Raw genomic sequence first — 6277 nt, 5'->3', positions numbered from 1 at the left:
GTTGAGCCGAAGCCGGGTGTTCGGACCTTTACGGCCCCTCGGCGGAGGCAACACACCTCTTTGGCCTCTGCTTCACGTAGACGGCGCCCCCGGACTGACCCACCCGGGGGAAATCGGTAGTTGCCTTTTCCTGTCCTCCTCTCCACTCTTTGTCTTTCTCTCTCTTTCAATCTTTCCTGTCTTCTTCTCTCTTCTATTTATTTCCTATCTTCTAGGCAGCGAGGGTTAACCATGTGTGACGTAACCAAACTAGGTTATATCATATTAGGTTATAGCAGTAACGTACAGCTGGCGTTTGCAGGGCTTGTTTTACATGTTTTGCGGCGTCCCCTTGTTGGGCTCCATGGTGGGTGGCTGGCGTTACCGCCGAAAGCATACACACTCACATATGGCTTGGAACTTTCCACCACTCCCTGATCGCCCCCATAAAAGGGGGCGCACCGAAGAAGTGTTCAAATTTTTTGGTACCCAAACAGAAGTTTTCCCCCGCTATCATGTTATCCATAGTGAAAAACAGGAAAAAACAGTCAGAATCATCTCCCCGTTCCTTGTGGCGAAATGTCTCACAGATGCTCTTGGCCCAGGTTATAAAGTCACGAAATTGGCCAGCGGTGACCTCCTTTTGGAACTCCGTGATAAGAAGCAACACGAAAAGCTGCCAAATCTAGTCTCGTTTGGGGACATTCCACTGACAATTACCCCGCACCGCACATTGAACACCACCCGTGGTGTCGTTTCAGACGATGACTTGATGGAACTCACTGAGACAGAACTTCTAGAGGGCTGGAGCGACCAGAACGTAATCGATGTCAAAAGGATCAAGTTGAGGCGGGATGGTAAAGAAATCCCAACAAAGCATCTTATTCTAACCTTCGGCTCAAGTATGTGTCCTGAAAGTATCGAAACAGGCTATATAAAAATCCGTGTCAGGCCGTACGTGCCAAACCCGCTGAGATGCTTCAAATGTCAAAGATTTGGCCATAGTTCCCAGAACTGCCGAGGTCGAGTGACCTGTGCTAAATGCAGCGCACATGAACATGCATCTGAAACTTGCAAGAATGACCTACACTGCGTAAACTGTGATGGAGAGCACGCCGCATACTCGCGGTCGTGCCCAACCTGGAAAAGAGAAAAAGAAATAGTAGCAATCAAAGTAAAAGATAACATATCATTTAAGGAAGCACGTAGGCGGGCTTCATACCTGCCAAAGAATACCTTTGCCGATGTGGCGCGTCAGGGGGCAGCGACACAACGGTTTCCGGCGGCTGGCCGGCCCACACGCAGTGAGCCACCAGCGACGCCATCCGCTCCCTCGGCGGCTGCAGCTAGCGCTGCTCCGCCATCTCAGAACAAGGGGCCATCGACCTCCGGGCTGGTGGCTTCAAGGGTCTCGTCCCACGAGACGAGGCAGTCACGTCAAACCAACCGCTGCGTGTCCAGCGCCTCGCAAGAGGCGATGGACACAACAACCGGCCAGATGGCGCCGCCAGCGCCGAAGGAGCGGCAGGAATCTCTGGACCGCTCCAGAAAAGAGAAACCTCGCGTCACGGCGCCTGGAAAAGGCACCGTGAGCTAGTCTATCTTCCGAACACACAGCACAAAAACACTTTCTTCATTATGGAGACACAAATACTACAATGGAATGTTAGAGGACTTATTCACAACCTCGACGATATAAGAGAACTCCTACACAAACATAATCCAAAGTTGCTGTGTGTTCAAGAGACACTTCTGAAGCCTACAAACACGAACTTTCTTCAGAATTACACCATCTTCCGAAAAGACCGTAACGAGGCTAACGCCTCTGGCGGTGTAGCAATAGTTGCCGACAAGTCCGTAGCTTGTCGACACGTCGCCCTTCGGACGCCCCTTGAGGCAGTGTCTGTACGGGCTATCCTTTTTAATAAATTGGTCACGGTATGTTCCATTTATATACCCCCGAACCATCATCTTCAAAAAACAGACCTTCATAACCTTGTTGATCAGCTTCCCGAGCCTTACATGCTCGTGGGAGATTTTAATGCCCACAACACGCTGTGGGGCGACTCGCGATGCGACGCACGAGGTCGACTCATAGAAAGCTTCCTTTTAAACTCCGGTGCGTGCCTCTTCAATAAGAAGGAGCCAACCTATTATAATCTCCATCACAATTCATACTCATCAATAGACCTATCGATTGGCTCTGCCTCCCTTTTCTCTGATTTAGAATGGCATGTCATCAAAAATCCATATGGAAGTGACCACTTCCCAGTAAGTCTAAACTTGGTAACGCAACGTGACCCCCCTCCACATGTCTCTCGCTGGAAACTAGCCTCAGCGGATTGGAAATGTTTTAAGGAATCCACCTACCTATCACAAGATTTTATAAGTAACTTTAGTATAGATGATGCCGTATCATATTTTACCGCTTTTATCATTGACGCAGCTGAGAAGTTCATTCCTCAGACAAATGGGACTACATCCAAAAGACGGGTTCCCTGGTGGAATGACGATTGCAGACAGGCACGAAGGAGACAAAATAAAGCCTGGGGCAAAACTACGGAAATGTCCTACTGCGGAAAACCTAATCGAATTTAAACAGATTAAATCACAGGGGCGAAGGACGCGGCGACAAGCTGGGAGAAGTTTGTCTCGGGAATTAATTCCTATACACAGGAAACAAAAGTGTGGAGTGGACTAAAAAAGCTTAAGGGGCAATCAACCCACTCTTTGCCGCTGGTAAATGACTATGGAAATAGCCTGAAAGACCAGGCTAACGCTCTCGGGGAGCACTTCGAGTACGTATCTAGCTCAATGAATTATACGCAGTCATTCCTTAAACACAAAGAACAAATAGAACGCATGCCATAGATCGCAAGTGCAGACGGATCGAACCCTACAATAGCCCTTTTACCATTGCCGAGTTAAGAGCCTCCTTAAAGAAATGTCAGAGCTCTGCTCCGGGTCCTGACAAAGTCGTCTATGATATGGTCAAATACCTCCACACAGACACCCAAATGACTCTACTCACACTTTTTAATAAAATATGGGCTGCTGGGTACATTCCTTCTACATGGAAAGAAGCAATTGTCGTCCCGGTTCTGAAGCAGGGAAGGACCCTTATTTAGTGACAAGCTATCGACCAATAGCGCTCACGAGTTGCCTGTGTAAGCTATTTGAAAAAATGATTAACTGCCGTCTCCTGCATTTCCTCGAATCAAACAAACTGCTCGATCCATACCAGTGTGGCTTTAGAGAAGGCCGGTCAACAACCGACCATCTAGTACGTATCGAGGCAAATATCGAAACGCTTTTGTCCATAAGCAGTTTTTCTTGTCCGTATTCCTCGACATGGAAAGGGCCTACGACACAACGTGGCGCTTTGGAATATTGCGGGATATGTCCGAGATGGGTATTCGGGGAAGCATGCTTAGTGTTATAGAAAGTTACCTGTCTAACCGTACTTTTCGAGTTAGAATTGGCAGTACTCTGTCCAGACCTTTTATTCAGGAAACCAGGGTTCCACAGGGTGGAGTACTTAGTTGTACGCTTTTCATTGTAAAGATGAATTCCTTGCATTCATTCATTCCACGCAGTATGTTTTATTCGGTATACGTAGATGACGTACAGATAGGATTTCGGTCGTGCAACTTGGCTATCTGTGAGCGACAGGTTCAGCTCGGTCTCAACAATGTCTCCAAATGGGCTGTTGAAAATGGCTTTAAGCTCAACCCGAATAAAAACTGTTGTGTTCTTTTTACACGAAACAGAGGATTGAACGCTGATCCTGACGTAGAACTGTATGGACAGCGGATACCTGTAAGTACCGAGTACAAATTTTTAGGCGTAATACTAGACACCAAGCTCACATTCATCCCACACATAAAGTATCTTAAGAACAAATGCTTAAAGACAATGAACATGCTTAAACTTTTGTCCCACACAACGTGGGGTAGTGATAGGAAATGCCTCATGAACCTATATAAGAGCCTTATACATACATGATTAGACTATGGGGCTATAGTCTACCAGTCTGCTACGCCCAGCGCGCTAAAAATGCTGGATCCCGTGCACCATCAGGGCATCCGCTTGGCCACACGTGCTTTTAGGACAAGTCCTGTGGCAAGCCTCTACGTAGAGGCAAATGAGTGGTCACTCCACCTACAAAGGACATACTCCAGCTTCACATATTTTCTAAAGGTAAATGCCAACTCTGAACATCCGGCATATTCGACCATAAATGACACGACTAGTACCACACTCTTTCAGAATCGACCTGCAGCGAGAGAGCCTTTCTCGTTGCGTGTGCGGAGCCTCAGCAAAGAAGTAGGTGTACAACTCCTTGAACAACGTCTCATGCCCCCAGCAAAGTTGTTACCGCCGTGGCAGTGGCAGCCCATAGAATGTGACACATCGTTTACTGAGGTCACCAAGCACGCCCCAGAAGCACATATTAAGATGCACTTTCTAGAACTTCAGGCGAAATACTCATGCCCGGAGTACTACACCGACGCATCAAGATCACATGCTGGTGTGTCTTACGCAGCACTCGGACCTTCTTTCTCCGAATCAGATGTTCTGCACACTGAAACGAGCATCTTTACTGCTGAAGCACACGCAGTTTAGTCGGCCGTTAAACATATTAAAAAAACAAAGCTACAAAAAGCCATTATATACACAGACTCCCTAAGTGTTGTAAGATACTTAAGTTCCTTTCATAAAAGTAAAAATCCTGTATTGAATGACCTTTACTCACTCCTGTGTGTAACATACTTGTGTAATCAACATATAATATATGTTGGGTCCCTGGACACAGAGACATCGAGGGAAATATGCTCGCTGACGAAGCAGCCACGTCCATAGCAGCAAAAGACACTGAATTCCTCCTCTGTAGCTGTCCCTGCCTTAGACTTAAAACATTTTCTAAGAAAAAAGCCTAAGGAACTATTGGCAACGCTCATGGGACAATGAAACATCAAACAAGCTGCATGTCATTAAGCCACAACTAGGAAACTGGCCACCTATATCAAAAACTCGGCGAACAGAGGTCATCATCTGTAGACTTCGAATAGGCCACACATATGGCACACACTTCCTACCTGTTGACTGGTGACGAGCCACCTACCTGTGGAAAATGTGGCACGACGTTAACTGTCCTTCACGTATTGCTAGAATGTCATGCATTAGAGGCTCACAGGAAAAAGTACTTTCGTTTACCATACCGTCAACAAGTCCCACTACACCCAGCAATGTTCTTAGGAAGTGACCCACTCTTTGAAAGTAAATCAATCTTAGCTTTTATAAACGATGTTGGTGTACTGAATGTTATACACCCAAGGGATTCGTAGCACGTCCTCCACCTGGAGGGTGCTGCTACGGTAATACGCTTTTGCAGAGCACGTGCTTCTAGGCGCTTGCGTTCAAGGGCCCTGCTGAGGCATTAGTGCTGCTGACACCCACATCTCTCTATATCATCCTCTCAGTGCATATCTTTTATGACCACCGCACGTCTCACACCTCACGTGTCATTCTCATAGTTTTAATGCATATATATTCTACGCACTTATGTTTTTAGGCCTCTATACAGCCGTGTGACATCTACCCTTCAAAATTCACAGCTCATGCTTCATTGACAACTAATTAGCATTGCCTTGGCGCTCTTTGGCCACACATGGCGCTGGCGCCAATAACATCCAATAATCATCAAAGATAAACAGAGAGAACGAAAGAGAGAGAAAAGATAGAGAAACAGAGAGAGAGAGATAAAGATAGAGAAACAGAGAGAGAGAGAGAGAGAAATAAAGAAAAATATAACAAACAGAGAGAGAGAGAAAGAAAGAGAGAAAAAGATAGAGAAAGAAAGAGAAAAAGATGGAGAAACAGAGAGAGAGAGAAAGATAGAGAAAAAGATAGAGAAACAGAGAGAGAGAAAGAGATAGAGAAACACAGAGAGTGAGAAGGAAGGAAAGAGAGAAGATAGAGAAACAAAGAGAGAAAAAGATAGAGAAACAGAGAGAGAAAGAAAGAAAGAGAGAGAAAAAGATAGAGAGACAGGGAGAGAGAGAGAAAGAAAGAAAGAGAAAAAGAGAGAAACAGGGAGAGAGAGAAAAAATACTAAGAGAGAGAAACAGAGAGAGAGAGAAACAGAGAGAAAAGTTAGATAAACCGAGAGAGAGAAAGAAAGAAAGAGAGAGAAACAGAGAGAGAGAGAAAGGAAGAGAGAGAAAAAGAGAGAAACAGAGAGAGAAAGAAAAAAGGAGAGGGAAGAAGACAGAAACAGAGAGAGAGAGAGAAAAGG

Source organism: Dermacentor silvarum, unplaced genomic scaffold (genome assembly GCF_013339745.2).
Source record: "Dermacentor silvarum isolate Dsil-2018 unplaced genomic scaffold, BIME_Dsil_1.4 Seq944, whole genome shotgun sequence".
Taxonomy (NCBI): Eukaryota; Metazoa; Arthropoda; class Arachnida; order Ixodida; family Ixodidae; genus Dermacentor; species Dermacentor silvarum.
This window is presented reverse-complemented; position numbering follows the sequence as displayed.